Source organism: Mobula birostris, chromosome 9, assembly GCF_030028105.1.
Source record: "Mobula birostris isolate sMobBir1 chromosome 9, sMobBir1.hap1, whole genome shotgun sequence".
In the NCBI taxonomy this organism is placed as follows: Eukaryota; Metazoa; Chordata; class Chondrichthyes; order Myliobatiformes; family Myliobatidae; genus Mobula; species Mobula birostris.
The window spans coordinates 136,892,404-136,908,315 of NC_092378.1; the positions used below are offsets into that span (position 1 = coordinate 136,892,404).

At 44.5% G+C, this 15,912-nt stretch overlaps 1 protein-coding gene across 2 annotated transcripts in view; it reads right to left on the reverse strand.

Annotated features, from left to right (window-relative positions):
- The window catches only part of ciita (class II, major histocompatibility complex, transactivator), a 108,018-nt gene that overhangs the window by 77,804 nt on the left and 14,302 nt on the right, over positions 1-15,912 (reverse strand). Inside the window, exon 1 of one of the 2 annotated variants that reach the window (XM_072268945.1) lies at positions 1,971-2,155. The exons of the other annotated variant lie outside the window; for it this stretch is intronic. The gene's annotated coding sequence lies outside the window, so the exon portion shown is untranslated. Of the gene's footprint in view, positions 1-1,970; positions 2,156-15,912 lie in introns of those variants that run through there. 2 annotated transcript variants of the gene reach the window in all.

Below are 15,912 nucleotides of genomic sequence, written 5' to 3' on the forward strand. Positions count from 1 at the left end.
TTAAACTGGAGGTGGCGGAGGGTGGGCTTAAGAAACAACAAATTCAAGATGACAAATGCAGAAAATGCAGAGAAAATCCAGCACTGTACACAATACTCCAAATTTGGCCTATAAGAAAACAGTTCTGGTCACCAAATTATAGGAAAGATGTCAATAAAATTGAGAGAGTACGGAGGAGATTTACTAGAATGTTACCTGGGTTTCATCTCCTAAATTACAGAGAAAGGTTGAACAAATTAGGTCTTTATTCTTTGGAGTGGAGAAGGTTGAGGGGGGGACTTGATAGAGGTGTTTAAAATTATGAGGGGAATAGATAAAAGTTGACGTGGATAGGCTTTTTCCATTGAGAGTGGGGGAGATTCAAACAAGAGGGCATGAGTTGAGAGTTAAAGGGCAAAAGTTTAGGGGTAACATGAGGGGGAACTTCTTTACTCAGAGAGTGGTAGCTGTGTGGAACGAGCTTCCAGCAGAAGTGGTTGAGGCAGGTTCGATGTTGTCATTTAAAGTTAAATTGGATAGATATGTGGACAGGAAAGGAATGGAGGGTTATGGACTGAGTGCAGGTTGGTGGGACTAGATGAGAGTACGAGTTCGGCACGTAGAAGGGCCGAGATGGCCTGTTTCCGTGCTGTAATTGTTATATGGTTATAAGGGTCTTCAATCCGACAATTTAACTCTTACTCACCCTGCAGAGTTCGCCTAGCCTGCTGCACATATTATCTAGGTACATATTAAACACTAAATGCAAGATGAGGCTGCAGACATTCACTGACTGCTGGCCCAGGTCCAGATTCAGTTATTCATCACGTGTACTTGAGGCTAAAGACGTCTCCATCCCCGCCGATAATAACCAATTCGATTAAATTCAACACAGTGCAATTCGGTTGCGATTTATTGTAAATTGCAGGGACACAGGTGCAACACGAGGAAAATCGAGCGGAGAAATTCCCGACTTGGTTAGTTATTATTTCCTATAAACCCGACGGTACTCCAGAGCAGTGAAACTCACTTTCAGTTTCCCGGAAAGCCTCTTTACGTTCCAGCAAACAATAATCCAAACAGAAAAACGCACGGCGATTCATATTAAATCACTCGGGGCCACTTTTTAAAATACTGATTAAGTATTTTGTCACAATCTATGGCCGTCTTTGCATGATGTAATCGAAGTAAAAAAAATTAAGCAAAAGTGAAATTCTTGGCATTTGTCCAAAAAAGCCGCAAATGTTTTGGTGTATATGTGCTATTTTGCTGGTATTGGATGCATAAACGGAAATACAAAGATAGCTGCATTCGTTGAAAATAAACGTAACCTCTCATATACATCACTACGTGCCAGCTAAAATCCAAGCATTATAATCTTCCAAGATTTTCTCTTTAAATGTTGTTACAACTTCTTGTGAATTACACTGGTCCCGAGAAACCACTGCTTTGACAGTGTAGCAAAGCCACCGCCTGCCTGCTTCGCTGCAGTTGAACGTTGATCCCTGATCGTTGTCCCACGCTGAACCGCCTAGGAAAGCAACCAAACGCCCAAAAAGAACGCTGGCTCCCCTCCAAAGCAAGTTCATCTCCATTAACAGCATCTGGATCAGCTTAGCTTATATTTGTTGAAATGCCGACTACTGTTTGTAAACGACACCTCAGTAAAGTAAATCTCAGACAGCGAAACAGATTATACATCGGCAAGTACATGTGATTAACCGGAATGGTGAATTCTATTTTACAGATTTACCAAAGCACACAGTTTAAGGTTTCTCTGCAAAAGTAACAATAAACAGCCACGAAAATGAGCCACCCAGCTACGGCAGCTTTTTTCTAACATTCCACTTATTTCCCCAAGACAAGATTTATTTAATAAACTGAAACTCTTAGTAAATAGGAGCCGCAACAGCATACACGCGGTACAGTGAGCACACACTACCATCTCAGATTCGCATCAACCAAGACGACAATGTAAGGATTTAACCTACCGAGGAGAGGGTGGTCGCCTCTATCATCTACCGTCTTTTCACCTTCAGCTTTCCCAAACCACCCGCCGCGTTTTCCCCCTCAATTTAGCTCCAGGAACAATTGATGCAGGGGAATCCCCGCGACGCAGGCGCAGTGCGTCCTACCAACCAGAACCGCAAGCTTAACTTAAAGTTGAGTTTACATTGTGAAGGCATATGATTGTGAAAGTACAATAGACTATAGGTGCAAGGATCCCCGGCAGCAAAATGTTGCAGGAGGTTCAGCGTGTCAGGCAGCGTCTGTGAAGGCAAACGGATGGTGCGTCGTCGCCACTTCGCTAGCTAATTATTTATATAGTTGCATTTTTGAAATAGTCAATGGGCGTGCCCATTTCAGGTCAGAAATACTTTATTTTGCTTTGGGAGATTCTGAAAGGTAGAATATAAATGCAAATCATTTTAATACAGGGGAGTAAGTGGAAGGCGGCAAGGTAACGCAGCTGTTAGCGGTAAGTTTTATAGCGCCATTTGTAAGATTAGGTTTCTATCCCTGCCACTTTCTGTGAGGAGTTTGTAAGTTTTTCTGTAATATTCTGGGTTTCCTCTGCGCAGCACAATGCCTGCTGTTTTTTATTTTCGCATTCCATTGTATGTTTTCATGTACATACAACAAATGGAGCTAACGTTTACGAGCGGTTTTTGTGCGCTAGGAGGATCTGGGGGAGGTTGATGGAGGGACGTGAATCTGAAACTGGGCTTCTCACACAAGCGAGAAGGGTCTAGCCCTGGAAGACCCCGGGAAGACTAATGGCATCGGGTCAAAACAGGGCATAAAATAACCTCTGAGTTGAACGCCATCTGCCATCGTGCGTCAGTAGTGAAGGTAGCAAAGGGTCAGAATGGCCGCTGGGTGGGGAATTTAAACTTTGAAAATAAAAACAGCGTAGTTTTACCACCATTAACTGAGCCGGCTGAGGGCTGGCGGACAGGATAGAGGCAAGTAGCGAGTGAATCAGCACAAGGGATAAATCCAACTACGTTACTTCCATCAATGTAGCAGGCGTCCATCTTGCGCTTACAGTCAATGTCAACTGTGAGAAAAAATCCCATCAGTCCCGTTCCTTCTTACATGTTTGTCAACATGATCCACCTTCTGTTGCTCACCGAGATTAGGGATGACTTATAACAGGTAAACGTCCTAGCAACGGGCATCCCGCTGGGATGCAGGAGCAAGTGGAAGCTCCTGGAGGAAAGAGACAAAACGATATTGCAGTCAGTGAGGCTGTAGCTGGTTTCTAGGAAGTAGGTATTCCCCATGGTGATGGTTCAGCGGTATTGTAGTAGAGCCCATCTCTGTAGATAAGAAACACAAGAAAGTCTGCAGACGCTGGAAATCCAAAGCAACGCACATTAAATGCTGGTGGAACTCAGCAGGCCGGGCAGCATCGATGGAAAGAGTAAACAGTCGATGCTTCAGGCTGAGACCTTTCGTCAGGACTGAAAAAGGAGGAGGAAAAGTCAGAGTGAAAAAGTGGAGGTGAGGGGGAGGAAGAGGTACAAGGTGGGAGGTGATAGTTGAGACCAGCAGAGGGGAAGGAGGTGAAGTAAAGAGCTGGGAAGTCGATTGGTGAAAGTGATAAAGGACTGGAAAAAGGGGAATCTGACAGGAAGACCATGGAAGATCAGGAAAAGTAAACCTGAAACGATATCATAGATGCTGCCTGGCCTGCTGAGTTCCTCCAGCATTTAGTGTGTTGTTTTAGATTTCCAACATCTGCAGATTTTCTTATGTTTCTTTTCTACAGAGGTTGGCTGTACTACAATACCACCGTGGGGAATACCTACTTCCTATAAACCACATACAACCTCACTGACTGCAATATCATTGTGTCTTTCCTCCAGGTGTTCCCACTTGCTCCACATCCCAGTGGGATGCCGGTTACTCAGATATTTGCCTGTTATAAATGATCCCTAATGTAGGTGAGTGGTAGGAGGTGAATCATGTTGACGAGCATGTGAGAGGGAACTTAGATATTTTACATACCTATTTATTTGTTTGTTTATTTATTTATACCTTCGGACATAATGAGCCCAGCAACCCACCTATTTATACCTAGCCTAATCACAGGACAATTTACAATGACCAGTTTACTAAATGGCATGACTTCGGATGGTGGGAGGAAACTGGAGCACCCGGAGGAACCCCACGCAGTCACGGGGAGAACGTACAAACTCCTTGCAGATGGCAGCAGGAATTGAACTCCAAGCCTTGAAGCCCCAAGCTGTTCTGAGCCGCGGCACCCTTTATTGATAGTTGCAAAAGCAATTGGAAGGACAGGTCTAGCAGTTCTAGTAATGACCTAGGAAGATTTAATAGAGTAAACTCAGAACCCAGGAAATGGTAATGCAAGGAGGAAAAGGAGAATTTTTAAAAGTTCATATGTTATATCGAAAAGGTACAACGTTCATACTGACAGCACTGGAGTCAGGATCAAACACAGAGCAGTGAGATGGCAGCTCTACCTGTTACACCACTGTGTCACAAATAAAGCTTACCATCACTCACCTACCTGAAGCAGATACCCACAAAAACTTTGACCGACGAGAAATAAAATCTTGCAGGGACAAAGACCTATCTTCATACTAAGGATGTCCTCCACCATGTTCTGTAGCAACAAAATCTTATTAAGTGGCGTGGATATTGAACAGATCTGGCAGCTCGATGCTGGTCTCCATTGAGGTGTTGTAGACCACTACAAAAAGGCACACTATCAGTCTATAACTACAGTTTCTCTCAAGCCAGGGGTGCTGTCCTAGTTCATATGAGACTGCAGATGAGATTGCCCAAACTGCTCAACCAGGCATACCCTCATGAAAATGAGGGGATAACCTTGTGTAGTTGCAACAGAGGGCTGACTACATGTGTATTGTACATTGAAAGCAGCAAGGTAACCACACAACCAACGAAGATCTGTGGTTCTGACACATCTAATCATGGGTGGTGGTGGACAATTAAACAACTAACAGGAACAGTAAGTTCTAAGGACATCCCCATCTTCAATAACTATAGGGCCCATGTCATAAGGGGGGCACTGGGAGCAGAGCCAAATGCAAGACACAATCACTGAAGTACTAGGAACGGACTAGAGTTTAGGGATGGGACTGGATGCAGACTAGGAGCCAGGACAAGAACACAGACATGGGCTAGGACTTGACTAGGAAAGTGGGACCTGGATGAGGAACTAGGAACTTGGAAACTGGACAAGGACTCCAAGCCAGAGACTGGACAAGGACTCAAAACCTGGGTCTTGACTCAGGCTCAGACCCCAGATCTAGGTGAGGACATGGTGTGGCTGCAGGACTGGATGAGGCACATGGACAGGACAAGAACACAAAGCCTTGAATTAGTACTCAGGAACAGCCAAGCCTTGGACTTGGGATGACAGGAACCTCAGAACCTAGAGCCTGGGTCTTGGGAAGGACGGGAACATAGAGCCTTGGTCTCAAGCACAGGAACATGGAGCCTTGGACTTGAGAGACGGGAACACAGGGACATGGAACACAGAGTCAGGACCCTCCTTGGAAACAGGATATAGGGCCAGGACTCATACATAGAATGCTGAACACGACAAGACAGATCCCAACACTAGGTATCAGTAAACAGCCAGACCTACCTGGCAAAGGCATGGACACAGAGACAGTTCAAAACAACAACAGATAGTTGAACTTGACAGCAGTGCAGGCAAAGGTTACAGGCAAGGCAGGGGGCAGAGAAGGGATTCAGACAGTGGGTTGGACAGGAACAATCCAGCAGCCAAGCCCTTGTCTCTGGAGGTATTTATGTGTCTGCCCAAACAAGAATCATGTGCCTCAGTTAGAGCACCCAACAGAACAAGGGAAAACCAGAAAACCTGGAATACGGATCGATGGTCCAGACCGTGAACCGGAATGCGGATTTCACGGACCAGACCATGACAGCCCAGCATGTGAGATAAAGAGAAAGCTGACATGTTTGCAGTCATGCTCATTCAGGAGTGCAGAGTAGGTGGTTCTTGTCATTTTCCTCCTGAGATCTCCACCATCATCTTCAACAACCTGATTTACAACACATGATATTAAGAACTGACAGAAGGCTTTGGATATATCAAAGACCATGAAACCATTCTCCTAGTTCTGAATCTGACACCTGCTGTTCAGAATAACATGCTCCTCTATCCAAGCTGTTCCAATACGGCTACAATTTTGGCACTGCCAGTTAAATGAGAGATTTCTTAGACTGTCAACCATCATCAAAACTGATGGAATATCCCATCAATGATGCTTTTAAAGTGTCACTTATGCATCAAGTGCTCAATTAGGATTTCACTAGGAGCACTCAGCTGCCAACTTGATCATAGCTCTACGGTCCAAACGTTGCCCAAAGGGCCAAATTCTAGAGATGAAGTGAAAGTAACTAACCTGCTGATTTGACCTCAAGACATCTAGAAGACCTGATAAAGCTGGCCAATAGACATCAAGGGGGAAAACAATACCATTGTAGACACTTGGCACAAAGAAAAATAGCCGTAGTTGTTGGAGGTGAATCATCTCAGCCTTTGGACACCACTGTTGATACTACTTGGAGCCAACTAACTCCAATTGTCTCCATCACACGGTGAGACATTGTTTCATGTGCAATTCCATTTTACAAATTGTCAGCCAATCAGGACCCATATCCAAATACGGCAAGATCTAGATAACATCCAGGCATGAGCTAATCAGTAGCAAATAACTTTCATACCGCTAAAGTCCCTTGTAATAACCAAACCAGAGTCTAACAAACTATCCTGAGTCACCAAAAATAAAAATTCTGAGTACACCATTGGATCAGAAACTCAGTCGCATCAGTCATATATGCAGTATATATTGAGGCAACCGGGGCAATTTAAAGACTTTTCTGTAATTAATACTTCTGTCTCATTAGTACTTTTTCCTCTATAAATTTGTTACTGTCACAATGGGCGGGTTATTGGGAGCAAGGGTGGACCCAAATGCAAGGCAAATCTTGTGAGGTTACTTAGATTTAGTTTATTGTTCGATACCAGGAGAGCAAGGCAGGGGTAGGAATAGCGAACTGGACAAGGACTGAGGACTACAACTAGGCTGGGACCAAGGGTCTGGGCTAGGACTCGGAATTGGCTCCCAGAACTAGAGGAGACATGAAGAGGCTAGGGTATGGACCCTGAGCCCGAGACTAGGCAAGGACCCAGTACCTCGGTCTCGGGAGAGCAGGTACATGGAACCATGGACACATACACAGAACAGAGAGCCGGGACCCCTCCTTGGGTACAGGACATAGGGCCAGGACTCATGACCCTCCGCGGGGCAATGGCATGACAGCCCGACTTACCCCACGGAGGCGAGGACAAGACGAGACAAGACATGACTCTCCGTGGGGCAATGGCAAGACGGCCAGACTTACCCCACGGAGGCAAGGACAAGACAAATCAAGACATGACTCTCCGCAGGGCAACAGCAAGACAGCCTGACTTACCCCGTGGAGGCGAGGACAAGACAAGACAGGACCAACACGAATGGACACCAGACAGTACCTATCTAGCTCCGGTGATGGAACTAGACCGAAGTGCAGGCGGGGGCTGCAGACGAGGGCTAGAGGCAAGAGGTGCAGAGAAGGGTTTCAGACAAGGGGGTAGGACAGGAATCACAGACCGCCAGGGCCAGGACATGACTCAGAACTGGGAAGCCGCCAGGGCCGGGACTTGACATGGTAATTGAACGCCGCCAGGGCCAGAACTTGACATGGTAATTGAAAGCCGCCAGGGCCAGGACTTGACTTGGTACTTGAACGCCGCCCAGAGCCAGGACTTGACTTGGAACCTCCAGGTAGTGCCGAGCTCTCGACTGGGCCCGGGAACAGAGGACAGCGGTTCTTGATTCCCTCCGGCGGATTAACTGACGGACCCACCTTGATGAGGAAATTTTGCAGGCTCACTTCAGTGAGGTAACTGGACAGGGTTGCTCCAGTGAGGAAGGGCGAATTACCGGCCCTCGCTTCGGCAGAGACTAGGTTTGCTCCGGCCAGATGACATTGGCACGCCGTGACTTTGCAGACTTTGCAGACTTTGCAGACGCTCCCGCACCGAACGGCTGAAAGCTGGAGACTATAAACTACTGGTTCAGCCAAGTGTTAATTGCCTCTAATCACCAAAGTTGAGGGACACGGGAAAACAGGGAATCAATGGTCCGGATCGTAACATAAACAAGCTAAATTTAAAGGGACCCCAATCCAGACCATGACAATAGATGATTTGTCAAGTGAGATGGTTGAATAGCCTCCCTCCTATCTTACCTACTCACAGACTGCACATATCCCGTCTAGAGCAGGGGTTCCCAACCTGGGGTCTACAGACACCTTGGTTAATGGTAGGAGTCCATGGCATTAAAAAGGTTGTACACCCCTGCTCTAGAAGATAAAAATTCACCCAAGTGGCTGCACAAGTTGATGAGGTGGTGAACAGAGAACATGCATGCTTGCCTTTGGTTGATGAGGCAGTGAGTTCACGAGTCAGGAAGTTTACATTGCAGCTTTATAAAGCACTTGTTACCCACATCTGGAATATTGCATTCAATTCTTATCATCCAATTATAGGTAGGATTTGGAGGCTTTGGAGAGGGTGCAGAGGACGCCACTGGATTAAAGGGCATGTGCTATAATGATATGTTGGGAAAACTGGGGTTTTATATGAAGCACCAGAGCATGAGGGGACACCTTATAGAAGTTTATAAGATTATGAGAGGCATAGATAGACAGCAAGTATCTTTTTCACTGGATCAAAATGTCTAAGACTAGAGGGTGTGAAATTAACTAAGTTCAAAGAAGATGTGCAAGTCAAGTTGTTTACACAGGGCCTGGAAGGTAGTGCCAGGGGTGGTGGTGGAGGTAAGTCTGATAGACACTCTTAGACAGGTACATAAACGTGCAGAGAACGGACAGATATCGATATTGTTAGGCAGAAGGGATTCATTTAGTTAGGCATTCAATTACTAGTTTAATTGGTTCAGCACAACATTGTGGGCCAAAGGGTCTACTGTTCTATGTTCTAAAAGCAACAACCTGCACACGTGTATTTACATTAAGCTGACAGCTAAAATTTCAAACACAAACATAAGAAATACAACCCTAAAATCCTCTAACAAAGGGGAGAATAGAGAGTTACTCCATTTACAGTTCCTCAAATTGCTTCCCTTGACCTTTCAGATATTGTGCTCCATTTGCACATCTTTTCAAAAGTAACTTGAACATTCACAGTTGTTAAAATAACAAAGATGTCACACATCTTTGGAAGAAAGTATTGTCATATACTTCAGTACAACGTCTTGCTATTCTACTAATTTTTACTTATTTCCTTGCTAAGTTTCATTTACTTGTGACCCTGCTGCCAGGTGTTTCCTGAATCTTTGATACATCTGCTCAGACTGTTTGTGCCATTTAGTAGAGTAAGCGTTTAGTTTCTATTGTTATTTCGTGGTCTGTGCTAGTCTGGAAGACAAAGCCCAAAGATCAACCCCGTGATTGGTGTTTTGGGGTGAAGTTTGTGGTTGGAGGCTCAAAGACTGCGAATCTGAGACTCCAGAGGCAAGGGCTCGAGGCCTACTGCAGCCTGTCTTGGAGTTGGAAACCTATCTGGGTGGGTAGGAGGGATGGGAAAGGGGCTCGTTTTATGGTTATTGTCTTCTATTGTTGTGTTATTGCTGTTGCTGCTCATGTTGTTCTGTACAACTTGGTGAGCATACTGGAATGTGTGGTGACACTTACAGGCCACCCCAGAACATGCAAACGTCAATACAAACAATGCTCTTCACTGTGCTGTACGTTTGGATGTACATGTGGAAAACAAATAAATAAATCTGAACCAGGAGACTGCCTGTCTTCCCGATATTTCCACGGTTTCAGGAAGGATCGCCAGGGATTCTGAAGAAGTACCAGATTAATACCATCCACAAACCCATGAGAAAGCACAAATCACAGCTCATGTGGGTCAAAGATGACATGGGACTCAGGATGGTTGGTGTTTACAGGATTCCCTGTGAATATCTAGCAGCGTATATTGACCAGACGGGATACACAGTAGAAACCCACATCAAGGAGCACAGGAGGTGTATCTGTTTGGCTTACCCAGAGAAATTGGCGGCAGTAGAACATTGCATTCGCAATGTAATAGGATTGACTTTGACAGCACAGAACTACTGTGCAGTGCCAACGGCTTTTGGGACCGCCTGTTGAAGGAGGCCATTGAAATTAAACTAAAGGAAAAGAATTTTAACAAAGACGAAGGTCTTGCTCTAAGTAAGAACTAGAATTCAATTGTAAACAAGGTGGGACAGTGAAGACCTGATTGGATAAGAACTACCCAATCAGGAGGGATGGACGGAGGGGGTAGAAATACCACCGAACTAGACATGCCCAGGCATCATCCCTGGTGAAGATGACAGAGTTTGTCATCGAAACATCAGTTAAAATCGATACCTGAAACCGGCTGGATGCCCAAAAAGAGTTTATTCCTAAATCTCATTGTTTGCCACAGTCTCCATCCTTGACCAGTTCCACTACAACCATCAACATTGTTCCTTTGTGCAGCCTCTCACAAAATTCTCTAGAGGTACCATGGGGAGCATTCTGATGTGTTGCATCGCTGTCTGGCATGGAGGGGCTCCTGCACGGGATCAGAAAGAGCTGCAGAGAGTTGTAAATTCAGCCAACTCCAACAAGGGCACGAGTTTCCCCATTGAAGGAACAATGCCTCAAAAAGACGGCATCCATCATTAAGGACCCCCGTCATCCGAGACATGCCCCTTTTCGTTGCTACCATCGGGGGAGAGGTACAAGAGCCTGAATCCACACCGTCAACATTTCAGGAGCAACTTCTTCCCCTATGCCATCAAATTTCTCAATGCACAATAAACCCATAAACACAACCTCATGACTTTTCCCTCTCTTTTCGTACTACACACACACACTTCTTATTGTAATTTATATTTATTATGTATTGGAACATTCATCTGCCTCAAAACAACAAATTTCACAACACACATCAAAGTTGCTGGTGAACGCAGCAGGCCAGGCAGCATCTACAGGAAGAGGTACAGTTGACGTTTCAGGCCGAGACCCTTCGTCAGGACTGACTGAAAGAAGAGATTTGAAAGTGGGAGGGGGAGGGGGAGATCCGAAATGATAGGAGAAGACAGGAGGGGGAGGGATGGAGCCAAGAGCTGGAAAGTTGATTGGCAAAAGGGATGTGAGAGGATCATGGGATGGGAGGCCTAGGGAGAAAGAAAGGGGGAGAAGGGGAAGCCTAGAGGATGGGCAAGGGGTATAGTGAGAGGGTCAGAGGGAGAAAAAGGAGAGAGAGAGAAAAAATTAATAATAATAAAAGATAAATAAATAACGGATGGGGTACGAAGTGGAGGTGGAGCATTAACGGAAGTTAGAGAAGTCAATGTTCATGCCATCAGGTTGGAGAGACCCGATGCAGACTGGGAGACCGCTTTGCTGAACACCTACACTCTGTCCGCCAGAGAAAGCAGGATCTCCCAGTGGCCACACATTTTAATTCCACATCCCATTCCCATTCTGATATGTCTATCCACGGCCTCCTCTACTGTAAAGATGAAGCTACACTCAGGTTGGAGAAACAACACCTTATATTCCGCCCGGGTAGCCTCCAACCTGATGGCATGAACATTGACTTCTCTAACTTCCGTTAATGCCCCACCTTCCCTTCGTACCCCATCCGTTATTTATTTATCTTTTATTATTAATTTTTTTTCTCTCCCTGCTTTTTCTCCCTCTGTCCCTCTCACTATACTCCTTGCCCATCCTCTGGGCTTCCCCCCCTCCCCCTTTCTTTCTCCCTAGGCCTCCCGCCCGTCCCATGATCCACTCATATCCCTTTTGCCAATCAACTTGCCAGCTCTTAGCTCCATCCCTTTCCCCTCCAGTCTTCTCCTATCATTTTGGATCTCCCCCTCCCCCTCTCACTTTCAAATATCTTCTTTCAGTTAGTCCTGATGAAGGGTCTCGGCCCAAAACGTCAACTGTACCTCTTCCTAGAGATGCTGCCTGACCTGCTGTGTTCACCAGCAACTTTGATGTGTGTTGCTTGAAATTCCAGCATCTGCAGATTTCCTCGAGTTTGCATTTTTAAATTTCACAACATATGCAAGGATGTTGCCAGGACTTGGGAAACTGAGTTACAGAGAAAGGTTGAATAGGTTAGGACTTTATTCCCTGGAGCGTAGAAGAATGAGGGGAGATTTGATAGAGGTATATAAAATCATGATGGGTATAGACAGAGTGAATGCAAGCAGGCTTTTTCCACTGAGGCTAGGGGAGAAAAAAACCAGAGGACATGGGTTAAGGGTGAAGGGGGAAAAGTTTAAAGGGAACATGGGGGGGAGAACTTCTTCACACAGAGAGTGATGGGAGTGTGGAATGAGCTGCCAGATGAAGTGGTTAATGCAGGCTCACCTTTAACATTTAAGAAAAACTTGGACAGGTACATGGATGAGAGGTGTATGGAGGGATATGGTCCAGGTGCAGGTCAGTGGGACTAGGCAGCAAGAAGGTTCGGCACAGCCAAGAAGGGCCAAAAGGCCTGTTTCTGTGCTGTAATGTTCTATGGTTCTATGGTTCTATATTAAAACCGATTCTGAGAATTGTTTTTTTGTGGTAGCAGTGCAGTGTGATACATGAAAAACTATGAATTACAATATATGTAGTTCAAAAAAGAGAGAAAAAATAATGAGGTGAGATTCATAGGTTGGTTCACTGTCCATTCAGAAATCTAATGGCAGAGGGGAAGAAGCTGTTCCTAAAACCTGCAAGGGACATCAAACCCACACAACTTGCCTACATTTTATTTGGAAAAAAGTAAGTTACCACGAGTAATTTGGTTCCCTTAAAAATCAATAATGGTGACTTTATAAATGAAGATAAGTAAATAGAGGGCATGCTTCATTTCTACCTGTGTCAATATTTACAGTAATGGATAAAGGTAACATCAAAGCAATCCTGCAGAACTAAATCAGGGACAAGAATCCTTGCAAAGTTAGTAAAGTAAAATAGAAATTATGAAGAAAATAATGGTACTGATGGTTGCAAAACACCCAGAATCTGATGTTTTCACCTGAGGGCTTTAGTGGAAGTGAACATTGCAAAAGTCTTGACTATATTTTCTGAAGCACTGTTTCTTAAGACTGAAAAACCACTGTGACATTTTAAAGTAAGTTCACAAAAGAAATAGTAATTCTAGATCAGTATACCCATCATCTGCTGTTGAGAAATTATTGGAGCCTATAATTAAGAATCAATTGTCTGTGCACTCTGAAAGTAATTAATTAATCTGGAAGAACTGGCATAAATTAAAGAACATAACAAAGTTCAAGATCAAAGTTCAAAGCAACTTATTATCAAAGTATATATACGGCACCATATGCAACGCTGAGATTTACTTCCTTGTGGGTAATCACAGTAACAGTAACACAACAGAATCAATGAAAAACCACATCCAACAGGACAGATATCCAAGGTGCCAAAAAAACAACAAACTGTGCAAATGCAAAAAGAAAAAATAATAATAGTAATAATAATAAATATATAAGCAATAAATATCGAGAACATGACATGCAGTGTCCTAGAAAGTGAGTCCATATTTTGTGGGAGCAGTTCAGTCATGGGGCAAATTAAGTTATCATGGCTGATAATTGTGGGGTAATAACTGTTTCTGAAACTGGTGGTGAAGGTTTTAAAGCTCATGTGGCGACAAGAAGAGAGCATGACCTAGAAGCTGGGAGGTCCCGGATGCTGGATACTGCTCTCTTGTGACAGTGTTCCATGTGCTCAGTGGTGTGGAGGGCTTTACCCATGACGGGCTGGGCTGTATCCACTACTTTTTGTGGGCTTTTCTGTACAAGGGCATTAGTGCTTCCGTACCAGGCTGTGTTGCAGCCAGTCAATATACTCTCCACAACATATCTATAGGAGTTTGTCAAAGTTTTAGATGACATGCCAAATCTTTGCAAACTTCTAAGCAAGTAGAGGTTCTGCTGTGCTTTCTTCATAATGGCACTTAGGTGCTGGGCCCAGGACAGATCCTTTTAAATAATAACACAGAGAAATTTAAAGTTGCTGACCCTCTCCACCTCCTATCCTCCCATGAGGATTGGTTCATGGACCTCTGGTTTCCTCCTCCCAGAGACTAGAAAGTCCACGAGCAGGAATTGACCAAACAGGCCCCTTAATTCCTTTGTCAACTTACAACTTGAATATGCCTCCGCCACTCTTTGGGACAGAAAAGTTCAACCATTGGCAACTGTCTGAAAGAAGAAATTCCTCCTTAGCACCATTTTCTGTGCTTGATCCCTTACTCTGAATTGATACCACTTAGAATCATAGAGTTACCAGCATGGAAACAGGTGTCTTAGTGCAATTCATACAAGCCAACATGGTACCCAAAAAGTGACATTAGCTCATGTTTGGCCCATATGCCTCTATATCCCTCCTATCCGTGTACTTAATGAAAATTCTTTTACACGTTATGATTGTACCTGCCTCAACCCTTCCTGTGGAAGCTCATACCAACAATGTACCGTTCTCTTTTAAATCTTTCATCTCTCCCCTTAGACCAATGCCCTCCACATTTTAGTTCCCCTTTCCTGGGAAAAGGACTAGGCATGTTCAGCCTATCCATATCCCTTATGATTCTATGCACCTCTGTAATGTCGCCCCTCAATCTCCGATGTTCCAAGGAATAAAGTCCTAGCCTGTTCAACCTCTTTCCAAAACTCGGCCCCTCATGTCCTAGCAGCATTTGTTTATTTTTTTGGGGGGGGATTCTTTTAAAAAGTTTGAAGTATATTTATTATCGAAGTACGTATACTACATGTAACCTTGAGACTCGCCTTCTTGCAGGCAGCCACAAAACAAAGAAACACAATAGGCCCCTTTAAAAATCCTACACAACAAAGACCATCACGCACCCAATGTGCGAAACAAAACAAATCGTGTAACAATAAGAAAAAGTAACCAAATAACACACAGAACATGAACTGCAGAGTCCCTGAAAGCGAGTCCACAGCTACAGAGTCAGTTCAGCGCTGCAGCTGGTCCAGGAGCCTGATGGCTGCAGGCCACAGCCACGGAGACAGTTCAGCACTGAGGTGAATAAATCTGAGCTGAACTCTGGTTCGTCCTTTGCCCTCAGCTTTGCCGCCTCTCGGCGCTTAAATTGGCCAAACATTGGTTCATTTTCACTCTCAGGCCCAGCCCCAAGTCCACTCCAGCAAATGCTGCTGAGGCCATACCTTCATTCTCAAAAGTTCTGTCCTCTGATTCCTTCAGGATACTGCAAAATGTCAGGTCATACAGGAGGTTCAGGCACAACTCCCAAAGGGAAGTACAGGCTTTAGATTGCAGTGATCATAGTCCAGAAAAAGTGTATTTAATGGAATAGTTAGTAGTTTTGTTCTATGCTTGCCAAGTGGCACCGTGTCTCACCAGTGCCATCTTTAACATCTTTGCTGTTTAATAATGACATTACCATAACAGGGCAACCAAAACTCTTCAAAATGTATTTCTACATAGCCCCATCAGGATCTCAGCATCCAACCCACAAGTCTCCAGCATACCTTACATGATAAGGTCACTGCTCATTCTTTCAAAACTCCAGTGGGTTTCCCAAGATATGTCACCTCTGACAAATAATCACTTTTTTTTGCAGCGATGACTAAGGGGGGAATACCTGCAGATGGTACTTATATAAATTTCCAGAGGTACTTCATAATTTCTCCCACTTGAGATTTTACATTCTTGGGTTTGACGGTAATGTATTAATCCTCACCACATCCCTGTCCTCACCATCAATAGTAACAGGCTTAGTCATCTTAAAGTCCATCACCATCTCCT